Below are 14891 nucleotides of genomic sequence, written 5' to 3'. Positions count from 1 at the left end.
CAGAGAGCCATGAGGTCTATGGCGCTGGGGCTCAGAGCCCAGCCTGGAATCCCTCAGTGACATTCGCTGCGAATGACTCAGCGTCATAAATAGCTCCCATCTGGATGAGCAATGATATCTATAGCAATCGGGCGATCTCTACATCCACACACACTCTCTCTGTGCAAATATGTGGCTCACTGTATGCTAAATATGAGGTGGCCTGGAGACGTTCCTCCTCTTAAGAGACTATTTGGTATGAAACTCAAGACTGTTTATTTAAAGAAACAAGTTTACAACTATGCACGCTGGATTACTGGTAGTGGGTGGTGGGGAAGAGGCAATGTGGATGGAGGGGACACTGGGTGTGATCTGAGCTTGGATGACCACCCGGAAGAGGAGGTGAGGTTGATTGACTACTCCACTGACAAGATGCTGGACTCCTGGAGGTGGGAAAGGGGGCGGTGCTGAGTTCATCAATGCAGGGAGCTGCTGTTCAGCAGAAGGAACATGACAGTGACAAGAGAGCCAAGTTCTAGCCCATTCCTGCCCTGCCTTTCATCTCGGGCAGCTTATCAATTCACTCGTTCATTCGTCAAACATGGACCAAACACCTACATTGTGCAGAGGCCACTGGGATACAGAAAAAAATAGGTCAGAATTCAGATTCTACCAGCTGTGTGTCTTTGGGCAAGATCTTTCCTGTCTCTGAGCTTCAATTTCCTCATCATTTACTGGGGATAATGAGACCACCTCAGTTTTTTGCTGGGAGCATTGAATAAGATAAGGCACAGGAAAATGCTTTCTATTGTAAATGGCTCTGAAAACGCAAGCTGCCACGATTTCACCACACTGCCAGTTGATCCACCTCAGTCCAACTTAGGAATATTCTTGGTGATGACAGAGGGGAAATATCATCAGGACCTCCTTCCTCAGGCCTCTGGGGGGAGGGGAGCCTGATACCACCCATGGGTGAGTGCTGAGCAGTCCTCTTACCTTTGCTTCCTGGCAGAGTTGGGATGCAAGAGCCTTCAGTCACTGAGCTGAGCAGGTAGCATGTCAGAGACACACAGCTCCCTGCAGGAGGAGAGAGGATGCTGAGGGCTGAGCAGAAAGCTTTGGGGAATTGGTTTCCCAAGTAGGCATGGAGCCATGGGTCCCAGTGAGGCCATGCCCTCGCCTCTCCCAAGGCTGCCATTGCTTCACTTGGATGCAAAAAAGGGCTGGGCAGGAGGGAGCCTCATCTGGCCTCAGACCCAACTCCTGGCCCCACATCACCTAAACGGGCAGCATTCACCCGTCTCATGGGTTGGTTTAGGCACACTCTTCCTGTACCATTAAACATAGAGTTTTCTGACTAAATCTGATTTTTTTTGGTATAAATGGACAGGATTTATTGTATATCATATCTGGTTTTTAATTCTGGCTTCGGAGACATCTATTACATCTCTCTGAGCCTCAGTTTCCTCATCTGTAAAATGGGGCCTCTGGTGGTACCAACCTCATACATTAAGTGCTATACTAGTGCTGTTATTATTATTGATGTTGTTGCTAAATGAGTAAACAAGATCATGTCTGCGAAGATGCCTATTACACTGTAGCCCCCTCAAAGTTTAATCACCTCTCTCTGCTCTATTCTGGGGGCACAAAGCATTCCTTAAAAGGCACAGCTTGGCTCCTATGTGACTTTGTTTCCAGAGCCTTGCACAAGACCTGACAGAATGTAGGTACCTAGTAAATTTTTGCTGACTGAGCATTGCTTGACAAGTTTGCTAAATTTGCTTCTACTTACTACTTAGGGTTAGTGATATTGATGTTTCATTCCCATTTTAGAGATGAAAATACAGATGTGGAAAGGGGAGAGGATTTGTTGATGATCATGCTCCCAAGCGTGGGGCTAGGATCAGAAACCACAATTGTGTCTCTTTCCTCTGCTGCAGGCAGGGCCCCTCTTGGCTGGATGCGATGTCCCCTCATTCCCAACCAATGCAACCTATCACTTCCTCCCCCCTCTTCTTTCAGTAGCCATAGTTCTGCTCACAGTGGCTCCCGGAAGCAGATATTATTGTCTTGTTTGCAGAGGTAGGGACTGAGGTTCTGAAGAATGAAGGGTTTGCCCAGATCACAGAGAAAGCATGGGGTGAAGCTGGGATTCCAACTGAGATCAGTGACTCTGGGAATGGTAACCTCCTAACCACTCAAACACCCCCAGGGCCACTGTTAGTGTAGGAGCTCTGTGAGAGCCCAGGATGTCTGCTCTGCTTACTCAGAGCCCAGATGTCTCCCTCGAGCCTGGCACTTAGCTGGACTTGATAGGTATCTGCTGAGCGAGTGAATGAATGAATGAGTAACTAAATGGGTTAACAACTGTGACACAGCAGGGAAAAGGGCATGCATGATCCTTGATCTCAAGAAGTTGACAATATTTGAGTTTAAAACTAGCAACCAGATTGAAAGAGAGCAGATATTACTGTTTACTAATGGGCTGGGGTGAGAGGTGGGGAGGGAGTGTGTGATGCCTAAGCTCTGCCCAGGGAATGAGCATCTGGGAGCAAATAGCAGCTTCCTCATCCTCAGGTGGAGCCACCTGTGTGCAGGGTTAAGAGGCTGCCCTTTAAGAGGCAGGAAAGGAAGATAGGTGACACAATTAGCGTTTAATGGCTATCTCCTGCTGAGTCCCAGGCAGCTAACTCATCACCTGGCATGTAGTAGGTGCTTAGAAAACTTTGTTCAATGAATGAAGGGCGGGCAGAGCATATGTCAGGATGACGTAGGTCCAAGAACTGGAGGGAGTCAAGAGCGTTAACTACTAGAATTATCACAACTCACCCTTGAATAGGGCTTCACTATTAAGAGCCCGTTTACAGGCCAGTTATCCTCACTGTGCAAGTGAGGGGCTCGTTCAGCACACACTTGTCAGTGAGCACTCTGTGCCTCTGTGCTGGGATCTGCTCATAGAGACAAAAACCACAGCGCAATGCCAAGCCCTTCACAGCCACCAGCTCTAACACTCTCGTTAGCCTGACAAGGCCAATGCTACAATTCCCATTGTACAGGATGGCAAGAAGCCTCAGACAGGTCTTGATCTTGCACAGCTGGAACCCAGATCTCTCATCTTACTCTAGCAGTGAGACATGAAAAGCTCACAGCTTAATGGGGACACAAATAGGAAATTAGAGAGTTAAAATACAATGCGACACCCACTCCAACACTCTCAGGCAGGTTTGTTAGAGGTGTCTCACTCTGCAGGAGCAGCTCGGAGGGCTCCTCTGGAAAGGTGAGTCTGGAGCTGAGGCTTCAAGGAGGCCAGGTGGACAGAGGGGCAGGAAGGGGCACCATCTGCACAGACCCTGGGGGGTGGTAGAGCATGGCTTCCTCAGGCAACTTAGGGGACTATGTCTGGCTGGAGCTTGCCAGTGGTCAGAGCCAATTTACAAGGGGCCTTTACGAGTGGCTTGGCTTTCACTGTGAGGGTAACGGGGAGCGACCGCAGGGCTCAGCTTCCATCCTGGGCAGTGGAGTGTGGGGGTGAGAGTGGGAACGCACTCCAATGCTGGGATGCTCCTCCCACACTATGGACAGGGAAAGGTGTTGAGGCAGTGGCCCAGGGCTGGCAAGGACAGGGACAGTAGGTGGCAGGCCTTACTGCTCAATGAGCTGTGGAGTTGAGGGAGAATTGGACTTGGCCTGCTGGCTTGGGTGGCATGTAGAGTGGTGCCATGACAGAGTCACCTGAGTCACCCTTCCTATTGGCTGACCTACCCTGCGGAGATGGAGTTCCTCTTCCAGCCCCCAAGAAAATTACTGTGGGTCCTAGATCTAGCCCCTGCAAAGGCCTCCCTACCACCTGCTGCCCCCAGACTGTGTCCCCTCCCATTGGCAGGGCCAGCTCTTCTTCTGATTGGGCCAGTAGAGAAGGTGGAGCGGGACACCTCCTGATCACTAGACTCACGCAGGGGAACCAGCTCAAGGCCACCCTGCACTCCTGGCTCATCAGATGGAGACTGACCAATCAGGCAAGGGGCAGGGGGGCCTGGATTCTGGGACTCTGTACTGGGAGCCTTGCAAGCTAGGTTCCCACCCCAAGGCCAATGCTTTGAGTGACCCTGGACACTTCTCTTCCCCTCCATGGGTCTCAGTTTTCCATTTTTATAAAATAAGAAGGGTGGACAATTCCATCTTTAGAGTCTAATGTTGTCTTATTCCATTTTTGGTATTTTCCATGGTTACTGGTCAGGTGCTCCGTTGCTGACAACAGATTTTAGTGTCAGACCCCAGAGATTTAAATCCTAGCTAACTTGGACAAATCACTTAATCCTCTAGATGTTTTTTCTCTGAAAAATGGATATAGCTCATACTATCTTATCCAAAGAGTTTTGAGAGTCAGTTAAAATAGTATAAACTGGCAAAGAGCTAGCAAACGTTATCTATTTCATGTCATTACACCGTCTGTATTCAGTCACAACTTATTATAGCAAGAGTTTATCCAATAACTGTTAGGTAGGTACTGAGTGCTGTGCTGAGTGTTTTCCTGATATTATCTCACTTTACCCCTTCACAACAACCATAAGCAGTACCTGTAATTATTATTCCCATTTTACATATGAACAGAGTGGAGGAGCCATGTGGTTAAGTATAGAAAGAATTCCGCCAGGCTCCCTGGCTTTAAAACTTGCACATTTAAAATTTAATGAAGTGTCCATCTCAGGAATTCTTTATATTTTGGGTTTTTCCTCTTGCCTGAGTCAGACTCTAACTGAGAGTTTAGTGGGCAGGAGAGTAGCACTAACATTTAATGAGCATTTTTTATATGCCAAGAGTCGACAGGCTTCTCAGACTTTAACGTATGTGCCAGTCACTGGGGCGTCTTGCTAAAATGCAGGTTCTGATTCAGTAAGTCTGAGATGTGGCTGAGACACTGCATTGCCTTTTCTTTTTGTTTTCTTTAGTTTTTGTTTTTTTTCTTTTCTTTTTTTTTTGTGTGACAGGGTCTCACTGTGTTTCCCAGGCTAGTCTCAAACTCCTGGCCTCAAGAGATCCTCCTGCTTTGGTCTCCCAAGGTGCTAGGATTACAGGGGCGAGCCACCACACCCAGCCTGGGATTCTGCATTTTGAATAAATGCCCAGGTGTTGCTGATGCTGCCGTGCTATAGACCACACTTCGAAAAGTTATGTTCTAGAGGACTTCAAACATTATCTTTGAAATCCTGGGGGCTAGGTCTTTTATTATCCTCGAGTTCACAGATGGGGGAATTGAAGCTTGAAGGAAGGTGTACCTTCATCAGGGTCCCACAGCAGACAAGGGGTGGTCTGGTCCTAGGCCAGCCTGACACTACACAGGCTCAGAGTCACCGCCATAGTGTGTGGTCCCTGATCTGGCCTTCTGTCTCTACAGCCAAGGCAGGCAGTGGTCTCCGAGGCCCCTACCAGAAACAAGTTTTTGTTTTTAGTTCATCATAAAGAGATTCACTGCCGCCGTTGTTCCTAGTGGGAACAGAGCCTTGGCCTAGGTAGTGTCCTTGTACTTAAGCAAATGTCTGAGGGCAAAGATTAGGTCCTGTATAAATGCAACTCGGTTCACTTTCCTCACCTAATCCCTTTCGCATCCTACTCTTATTTAGAATTTGGTATTTTATTCATCTGGATAGTTTTTGCATTAATTTTGTTTTTTAAAAAAATTACATAGACTGGGCGTGGTGGCTCAAGTCCATAATCCCAGCACTCCAAGACATTGAGGCAGGTGGGTTGCTCGAGCTCAGGAGTTCAAGACCTGTCTGAGCAAAAATGAGACTCTCTACAAAAATAGAAAAATCAACCAGGTGTTGTGGCACATGCCTATAGTCCCAGCTACTCAGGAAGTTGAGGCAAGAGGATTGCTCAAGCCCAAGAGTTTGAGTTTGCTGTGAGATATGAGGCCACAGCACTCTACCGGGATGTTTTGCAAAACAATAAAAAATAGCGTAAAATGTAGTTTATCTTTATGACTGTGTTTTTAGTACGCTCTTCAAGTTTGCACCTGATGTAGGGGCCTCTCTTCTCAACCTTACCCAAGTCCTAGTGGTCTTATGTCTTCTCCTTCCTCCTGCAGCCTCCTGGCATTAGGTGCTGTCTGAGAGGCACTGTGGTGCCCACACGGCAGCCAGCCACCAACAGATTTATTTCCCAGCAGGTGAACCCTGCAGATGCTACATTTGGCCTGCCCTTTGGCTGACCTGCTCTAGAGATGGCAGCAGGGACTATGGATCTGAAGGAGGGCCCAGAGATCACTCTAACATGGGCTTCACTCCATCTAGCCCCTTCCTGGCTTCATTTTGATTTTTGCTACCTTTCTGCCTTGCAGAGACTCCACACAGCACTGCCTGACCTGAGCCCTGCAGCCTCTCTGCCCTCACCAACTACCACCCTCGACCTTGCTCACTCTGTTTCTCTCTTCTGATCTTGTCAGGCTTGTTTCTGCCCCAAGTCCACTACAATTGGGTCCCTTCTGCTTGGTTCCTGGTCCCATAGCTGGCTTCTCCTCTTCATTCAGATGTTAGCTTCAATACCTCTTCCTGGAAGCATTCCCTGGCCACCTGATTTAAGTAAGCCCCACTCTCTTTTATGTCCTTCCAAGCATTTATATGACTTGGTGAGATAATTTCATTTGCTTACTTGCTTGTTTTCTGTCTCCTCATTAGAAAGTGAGCTCCCTGAAGGCACGGACCTTGACTGTCTTCATCACTGTCTCTTCAGCTCCTAACACAGCCTTTGGCCATAACAGGTGCTCAATGAGTACTGGGGAATCAAAAAACCATTCCCTGGGCTTCACTTTCCACATTGGGGAAGTGGGATGCTAACCCTTAACCCACAGGGTTGCTGACACAAATCAAAAGCACATTTTTGAGCACTTGCCATGTGCCTATCAGTTAGCAAAATGACTCAGGAAGGCCCAGCAATATTATCCCCATTTTACAGATGATGAACTTGAAGCTCAGAGAAATAATGAGACTTGGAAAAGTGCCTAGCCCCATGCCCTGCTCTGAAAAGGCAGCACAACAGGACAGGTAGAGCTGAGTTCCTTTGAGTTTCTTGCCATCTACTGCTTGAACTGCAAGATCCTACTTGCCTTCCTGGCTGTCAGAGCTTCCTGACACATCAGAGACAGGAATTCTAATAGCTGGTTATTTGTGGAACACAAAAGCCTGCCTCTTGTGAATGTAGAGATATATTTTCTCTTTATTGGCAATGACCGTACCGAATGTCTTGGAGATGGTTCTCATCTTCTAGCCTCTTAACCAAGATTAGCTTCTGCACCCTCTGCAGCAGCACTTGCTGCAGATTGAGGGGGCAGTACAGAAGTGTAGGCAGTGATGTCTTTTGTCACAGGGGAACCTGAAGTTGGGAAGGGTTCAAACCCCCCAAATCAGTGCTTCCAGATGTTTGGTTTCTTTTCCTCAGAGTGTTGTTCCCCACTGTGCTGAATGCACTGACCTTCTTGAGGATTTGAGAGTTTTGCCCCATTTGACTACTGGTTCAGCAATGTATTCTGCAAGTATTTAAGGAGACTATTCAAGGCATTCTTCTAGGCCCTAAGGATTCACTGGTGGAACAAAATATATGCTTCCCTTGTCCTCCTACAGATATTGGATCAGGACGAGAGCCGGAGGACAGAGTCCTACCAAGAACTGGCTATATGACTGTGGCTAAGTTCCCTGACCTCTCTGGGCCTTTGGGTTTTATCTTACTCTTCACCTCTATCTTCCTGCTTAAAAGCATTTGTTGGCTCCTGATTGCTTGCAGAGCAAGATGGACATCTCTGGTCTGGGTTTCAAGGCCCTCAGAATTGGGCTCTGGCTGACATTTCTCTTCCTGTACTCCCTGTTCTCCCACGTCATTTTGCCTCCTTTTTTTTCTTTTTTCTTTTTTTTTTTTTTTAGCAATACTCATACTCATATACCTCTCAGTGCCAAGACTGTCTGAGTGTTTCATATATTTTAACTTGTTTAACTCTCACAGAAATCCCTTGAAATAAGTATTTGGATTGTCATCCTCTCCATTTTAAGGTTGAGGACATCGAGGCACACAGGGTAAACACTTGCTTAGCCCACACAGCTTCTAAATGGCAGAGCAGGGATTTGAACATGGGCAGTCTGACTCCCGGGTCGTGTTTTCCACCACTACCACATGCTGCCTCTCTGTCTCCCTGTACACCAGCCCCACTACTCTCATTTTCTAGGTACAATTCTGTACCCATAACCCACCTCTATGAAGCTTTTCCTGACGCCACCCAGTCTGATTTAATTCTTGTCTCTGTGTTCCCACAGTGCCTTGCACCCTGTGGTAGCCCTTACCTCTGGGTCCTTTGTTTGTGTATTATCTCCTTGGCTTAATGCTGAGCACCTCCAGGTGGAGGAGGCTGCATCCCAAACTTCCTGACTCCGCAGCACCCAGGCCAGCCCCCATATCATCCATTCTCCAATGCAGTAACCAGAGGCATCTTTTAAAAACAAAACTGATTTTTACCATTCTCCTGCTTAAAACTAGCTGGAGACAATCCATTGCATTTAGAATAAAATCCCCAGACTGGACCATGGCCTACAAGGCTTTGCATGATCTAGTCTCTGTCACTCCCTGCCTGTGTTTGCTGCTGCTCTCCCGTCACTCACTCTGCCCCAGCTACTGGCCTCCTGGCCTCCTGGCCTCCTGCCTGCCCCCAGACAGGCCAGGTTCACGTTAAGGCCTCTGCCAGAGCCATTTCCTCTGCTTGGAATATTCTGCCCAAATCCTCACATGATTGATTCCTTCTTGTCATTTGGGCTCAGTCCCTTGTCATCATTTCACATGGGCCATCCCTGTCTTTCTGTCTGTTTAAATGTTTTCATATTCACTTTTTAATTGTTATCGATGACTGCGTCTACTGTGAGCATGCACGCCCCCTGAGAACAGTGATCTGAGATGTCTTGTCCTTCTGTGTCACCATCACCGGGAGCACTGCCCGACACAGAGTAGCCACTCATTGAATAAGCATCTTGAAGGAAGAGTAAGTCACCAAGTCCCTTGGGGGTCCTATATACTGCAATTCAGAGGCCCAAGTAACATAATGTGTCTAAATCAGCATTCCATAAATACTGGAATACTTTCACAAACCGAAGTGCGCTTTCTTTATCACTTTCCTTTGTCTTGCCTGCAATCATACTCCTAGAAGTAAGGTAATTTTATTAGCTAGTCTCTGCTGACTTTCTTTCACCAGGGATGCTAATAGCTTCTTGCATATGTTCTCATTTGTCCACCTAAAAATTAGGAGAGACTCGTGAGATACTGCCCTCTCTCTTTAATAGGCAGGGGTTTCCCTACAAAGTGAAAATGCTGACTTGTGAGGTCAGAGTCCCAGAGCTCAACTGGGGCACACATACCAATCACAGCCATCACATTTCATCAGTAACTGGAGAGAGTTTGTGATCCCCGAAGGCACAAGAGCTCAGAGTCCTGCCAGGGCCTGGGCTAAGCACTACTCATTTAACACCTCAAAGGAGCCGAGGTCTACAGGTGAGGGAGATATACAGCCAAGTGCAGGGCAAACCGGGCTTCACATTCATCTGGTTAAGATGAGCAAGGCCTGCAAAAGTCCATAGAAATGGAGTCTAACCATCTGACTGCAAAGCTCTTTGCTAATGAGAAGCAAGGAGCCAGCTGAGAGATTTAGCATAGTGGCCAGAAGGTAGGTGCCACCAGGATCAACTTACTTAGCAAGTATATGGAAGAAAAGTCTGTCAAGGCATCTCAAAGGCCAACTGTCATACATTGCCATCCTCTGGAGAACCAAGAAGGGTATTTCTTGCCTCTTTTCCTCCACCTTCCAGCCTTTTTGAGATGGGGGAGAAAATACCATCCCAAGCTTATAAGTTCAAAGATCTTCACTCTGGTCTCAGCTCTGTGGAACTTTGGACAAACTCTTCCATTTCTCACCCTGTTCTTCTCATCTGTAAAATGTCCCTGTTGGACATACTGATTTCCAAATCAATGATCTCCATGACTTGAACCCTTCTATTCTTGTGAGCTCATGACTATGATTACTTTAAAAGGGAAGTTCTCACTTTTCTTTAGGGGCTTGATTTCTCTTTTTTTCTTTCTTTTCTTCTTTTTTTTTCAAGACAAGGTCTCACTGTGTGGCCCAGGCTTGAGTTCAGTAGCATGATCATACCTCACGGCAGCCTCTCACTCCTCACTCCTGGGCTTAGTGATTCTCCTGCCCCACCCAGCCACCCAACCAGCTGGGACTACAGGCATGTCCACTACACTGGTTAATTTTGTTTTCTATTTTTGTAGAGACAAAGTCTTTCTCTTGCTCAAGCTCGTCTCCATAATTTGTCTTTTGGCTCATCTTGCAAATAATCTTTGACCTAATGACCTAGTATAGGTGTAGAGATGAACAATTCTGACTTGGTAACCTGTTGAGGGTTGATGTACCCCTTGTTTTTTTCTGAAATAGTTTCTTCTAATGCATGTGGTTTTTTGGTTTTTGTTTTTGTTTTTTTACCATAGTGGGGCCTATCTTTCAACATGTTCTGCTAAAGACAGAGATGTTCGGAACCGATTGAGGAGGGAAGGTCATGATTTGAGCTAGTGACCTCAAAGGTGGTGTAATATCTGAATGGCAGCAGTTGTACTGATGCTAAAATTCTTCAGTATGAAATGATATGATATCTTCAGTTTGCTTCTAAATAAATCAGTGTGTGTGTGTGTGGGTGTGTGTGATGAGAGTGGCTGTGAGCATAGATGAAACAAAATTGGCCAACTGTTGAAGCTGCATGACGGGTGTGTGTAGGTTTATTATACTATTCTTTTTATTTTTCAAAATATGTTTGAAATATTCTATCATAAAAGGCCCTTTAGAAACTGGCTCCAGTCTTTCTCTCCACTCTCATTTTACAGTCCCCACCCTCTGGCACAGTGACTTCACTCTGGGGGCCTGTGATTTTACACCTCTCAGACTTTACAAACAGCTCTGTCTGTCTGAGGTCCTTTTCCTCTTTCCTCATAGCTCATGCTCTTGCCACTGAGATCCCACAGCCTCCTTTACACACCTTAATACTTATCACATCATATTGCAACTGCTTGGGTTTATTTTTTTTCTGCTTCCTCTGCTGAGCTGTGACATCTTCAAGACACTTCTCTTTCTCCCCATTGGAAAGCCTGTGCCTGGCACATAATAGGTCTTTGGCTCTTGTTTACAGAAGAAATAATAGCAGTAATGGTAGTTACCGGTTTTTCAAGCCCTCACAATGTGCCAAGCAGTGCACTAAGCTCATTACACCGCTTTCTCATTAAATCTTCATCACAAGTGGGTATTATTAACCTTATCATTCCACTTTAATAGCTGAAGATAGTCTCAGTCACTTGCCCAAGGTCACATGCTAATAAATGACAAAACTGAAATTGAACTCAGAATGAAAACCTCTCTGCTCTTCTCCTTGTGTCTAGGATTTAAAAAGTCTTCTATAAGAATGTTATACAACAGTCCCAGGAGTTAGACAGCCTGGGTTTCAGGCCCATCTCTCCTCCTGAACTGCCCAGTGACCTTGGGTGAATCACCTCTGCCCCTTAGGCCCAGTCTCCCTATGAGACTATCAGTGATCTAGATTATCACGTGATCGAGGTCCCTCCCAGCCTCAGCTCGCAGAGAAAAGGTTTCTCTTCCACATTCTGTTTCCCACTGACAACTGGCTTTCCTGTTTGGGAGCTTCCCAGCTACCTTTGCATACACCTTCAACCTCCTGTCTTGCTGTTTGCAATCTCTTAGGGCTAAGCCACGTTCACAACTTGCTGCCCTGGTCGCCCCTCCCCCTTCCTTCCTTGCAGGCTGGGATTTCTCTGGGGGTGGGGGCGGAACCCTGGGCATGGGGAGAGGGAATAGGCAGTTGCCTGGCTTCCCCGCAGTTTCTCGGCCCCCTCCCCCACGGAAACTCAGCCTCACACTTTCTAGGGATGTTCTGGGGACAGCCAGAGTCAACGATTGCAGCTGCCAGGCGCGAGCATCTGTGTTAGGCTCTTCGAAGTCCAGGGTTCTGAGTTAGGGTGGGGGTGGGGGTCTGGAACGAAGCGAGGTCGGTGCACTCCTTCCTTTCAGCCAGGAGATCAGCCTAGGCCCAGCTTGTTCCATGGGAGCCCGGGACCCTTTTTTGCCCGTCTCCTCTCACATCCGCTTTCCGACTCTTAGCTGGGACCCGCCATTGCACGGCCAGGCCTTAACGAACTGTGCAGACCCCAGCCAGAGGGGAGCGATTGTGTCTAGGCCCCCCTCCCCAGCTCGCCCCTGACACAGCTCTAGAAGCTGACATGCCCCATGCAACCACACACCAGCCCAGCAACGCGGGAGGCCCCAGCCCCTGGGCTTTGTTTGCCGCTTGCCGGGCACTTGGCAGCCGGCAGGAGCTGTCCTCCGCGGCGGTGCTGACGTGGAGCAGAGCTCGCGGGGACGAGGGACTGTCCTCGGCAGCCGTGGTACTGAACCCGGCCCAGAAAAAGGTGAGGAGCCCGCCGGACAGACGCTGTCCACCTGTGCAGTGCTGACCCGGGGAGAGGACCCGGCCAAGCACGGGAGCTGTCCCCAAGGTGGTGCTGAAGCCAGAAGAGGCACGTAGCTCCCTTCGCCTCGCCCCGGAAGAGCCGGCGGCGGCTGAGAGCTACCGAGAGAGGGACAGGCCGGAGGAAGCCACCTTCGGTTAGCTCCGCAGCGCGGGGCCTGTGGCTAGGGTCTCTCCGGCAAACCTGCTCCAGCAAAGGAGGTGGCGGCTTAGCAACAGGGAGCGAGCGCGCGCGTTCTACGAACCTGTTGGAGGCTGCAGCTCCTCGGCGGCCGACCAGGCGCCCGGGACCGAGATTCTGGCGCGCTTCTCCCTCCTCCACGTCTTGACTCCTCCGCGGAGGCGCTCCCTCCTGCCTGGGCTAGTACACGTGCCTGCGGGGGACGCCGAGCCCCTCTCTGTCCTCCCCAAACGTAAGCCGAGCTGCAGGGCACAGAGACTAGAGGCCTCCCCCAAGGGCAGACCCGCTCCCAGGGAGACCCAGGCTTCCTGAGAAGAGGCGGGGGCTGCTGGCGGAGACCAGAGAGGGCGCCAGCGTGGGTGGCCCTGGAATCAAGCGGGAGACCTGAGGGAGTTCCCCACACAGGCAGTTCTGCCCTGAAGTTTGGGGACTTGGGGGTCTGTCAGTAGAGTGAGTACCCTGCCTTGGAAATCTTCTCTCTCTCCATTTCTGTGACCCATAGCCAAAACGCAGGTCTTTTATCTGCCTGCTCTATTGCAAACTCCACTCATTGGTCTGTCTCTGGAACCTCTTTACTCTCCGTGGTCTACCATTCCCCAGAGAGAGCTTTCTAAGCCCTGTCTATCTATTTATCTATCTATGTATCTATGTACGGACTTTTATGAGGCACTTAAGGTCCTCACCAGCGAGACTCAGGCCCTCCTTTCCAGCTATGTTCCCACCACGACAGAGGACTACTCATTCTGAACAGGCTCACCCCAATGCCTTAGCACCTGCTGTTGCCTTTAGCTAGAATGTTCTTCCCCCTCACTACTCATGCTTTATCTGCAAGTTAAAGCCTTCACATTCTTAATGAAAATTTCCCTGACCCCTAAGGCATGGTCAGTCATTTCCTCCTCCAGGATCCCTCAGCCTTTGTGTGCCTCTACTAGACTTCTTATCACACCATATTAAAATTAGTTGTGAGTATTCGTCTTCAGTTACCAGCCTTATAAAAACTAGTTATATTTTATTTTTCCCTGCACCTCCATCTCCTAGCATGGTGACTGACACGATAGAAGTTGAATTATATCTGCTGAATGAATGTACATGTGAGACACAGAGGTCAAAGCAATTTCCTTTTTTTATGTGATTGCTCATTTGATTTCTTTATTTTTATCACAACATACAAATCCCCAAATGGCAGAATCCCTGCCTAATCCTCCTGCCTCTTTGTCTCCAGCTGTCCCCTGACTCAGTAACTCCACCTATAATGACCTACCTCCATTTTAAACAAGGTGTTTATAATGTTTTTAAAATTTTATTTGATGTTTTCTGTGCTTGGGACCCTCATCACCTTGATCTTCACAAGGCTTCTTGTCATTTGAATTTCAGCTTAAATGTCACCTTATCAGAGAGGCCTTCTCTGGCTAATGCTTTCTTCTCCAATTACTCCATAGTATTGCCTGCTTCATTTTTTTTAACTACTTATTACTCTCTGAAATCATTTTATTTTATATGCTTAGTTGTCTATCATTGGCTTTCCCCAAAATAGAACTGAAACTCAACTGGGGCAAGGATCATGTCTGTCTTGCTGACTGCAGTATTCCCAGTGGTTAACATTCTGAGTGGAACTGATCTTACACCAATACATCAAGAGTACTTTTCTACTTAGAAAGGCTTTCACTATTGTACAAGTTATTGTGAAATATTCTATCAGGTCTAAATCATCTAAAAGTATTTGAAGAAAGAGGATCACACTGATATTCCATGGGGTAGGGAAGGAGACCCACCAATATGTGGGTCTGTAGCAAAAGTCACTTATTGATACCATCCAAAGCACTCTCACATTCATGATTTCAATTGAGGCTTATGACAACATTATTTGGTAGTCATTATTCTTCCCATTTTATATCTGAAAAAAATAAGGCCAAAAGAGGCAGAGAGATTTGAGCAAGATGGCACAGCTTGTAAATACTAACATTGTTCCTCATACCATGCTACATGCTGGGGATCTAGAACTAAGACAGCTTTTGCCTTCCAGGATTTCATATGAGTAAGAGACACAAACACATAAACATGGGATTATAATACAATTTGATAAATTCTCAGCAGTGATTCTCAAGCTAGAGAGAGGAAGGGTAGGGTAAGGAAGAATGAATACACTCTCAGAATCAGAATAAAATGAA

General features: G+C 47.6%; 1 protein-coding gene across 2 annotated transcripts in view; it reads right to left on the bottom strand.

Annotated features, from left to right (window-relative positions):
- CPLX2 (complexin 2) overlaps window positions 1-13113 on the bottom strand; it is a 77412-nt gene extending 64299 nt beyond the window's left edge. Inside the window, exons 1-2 of one of the 2 annotated variants that reach the window (XM_053566872.1) lie at window positions 12788-13113; window positions 976-1056 (exon numbers count right to left, since the gene is read on the bottom strand). The gene's annotated coding sequence lies outside the window, so the exon portion shown is untranslated. The remainder of the gene's footprint in view (window positions 1-975; window positions 1057-12787) is intronic. The other variant, XM_053566874.1, reaches the window with a different exon arrangement.
- Between the last annotated feature and the right edge of the window lie 1778 nt (window positions 13114-14891).

Source organism: Nycticebus coucang, chromosome 17 (genome assembly GCF_027406575.1).
Source record: "Nycticebus coucang isolate mNycCou1 chromosome 17, mNycCou1.pri, whole genome shotgun sequence".
Classification (NCBI taxonomy): Eukaryota; Metazoa; Chordata; class Mammalia; order Primates; family Lorisidae; genus Nycticebus; species Nycticebus coucang.
The sequence above is the reverse complement of the archived record's forward strand: the minus strand, read 5'-3'. Positions and strand labels throughout refer to the sequence as shown.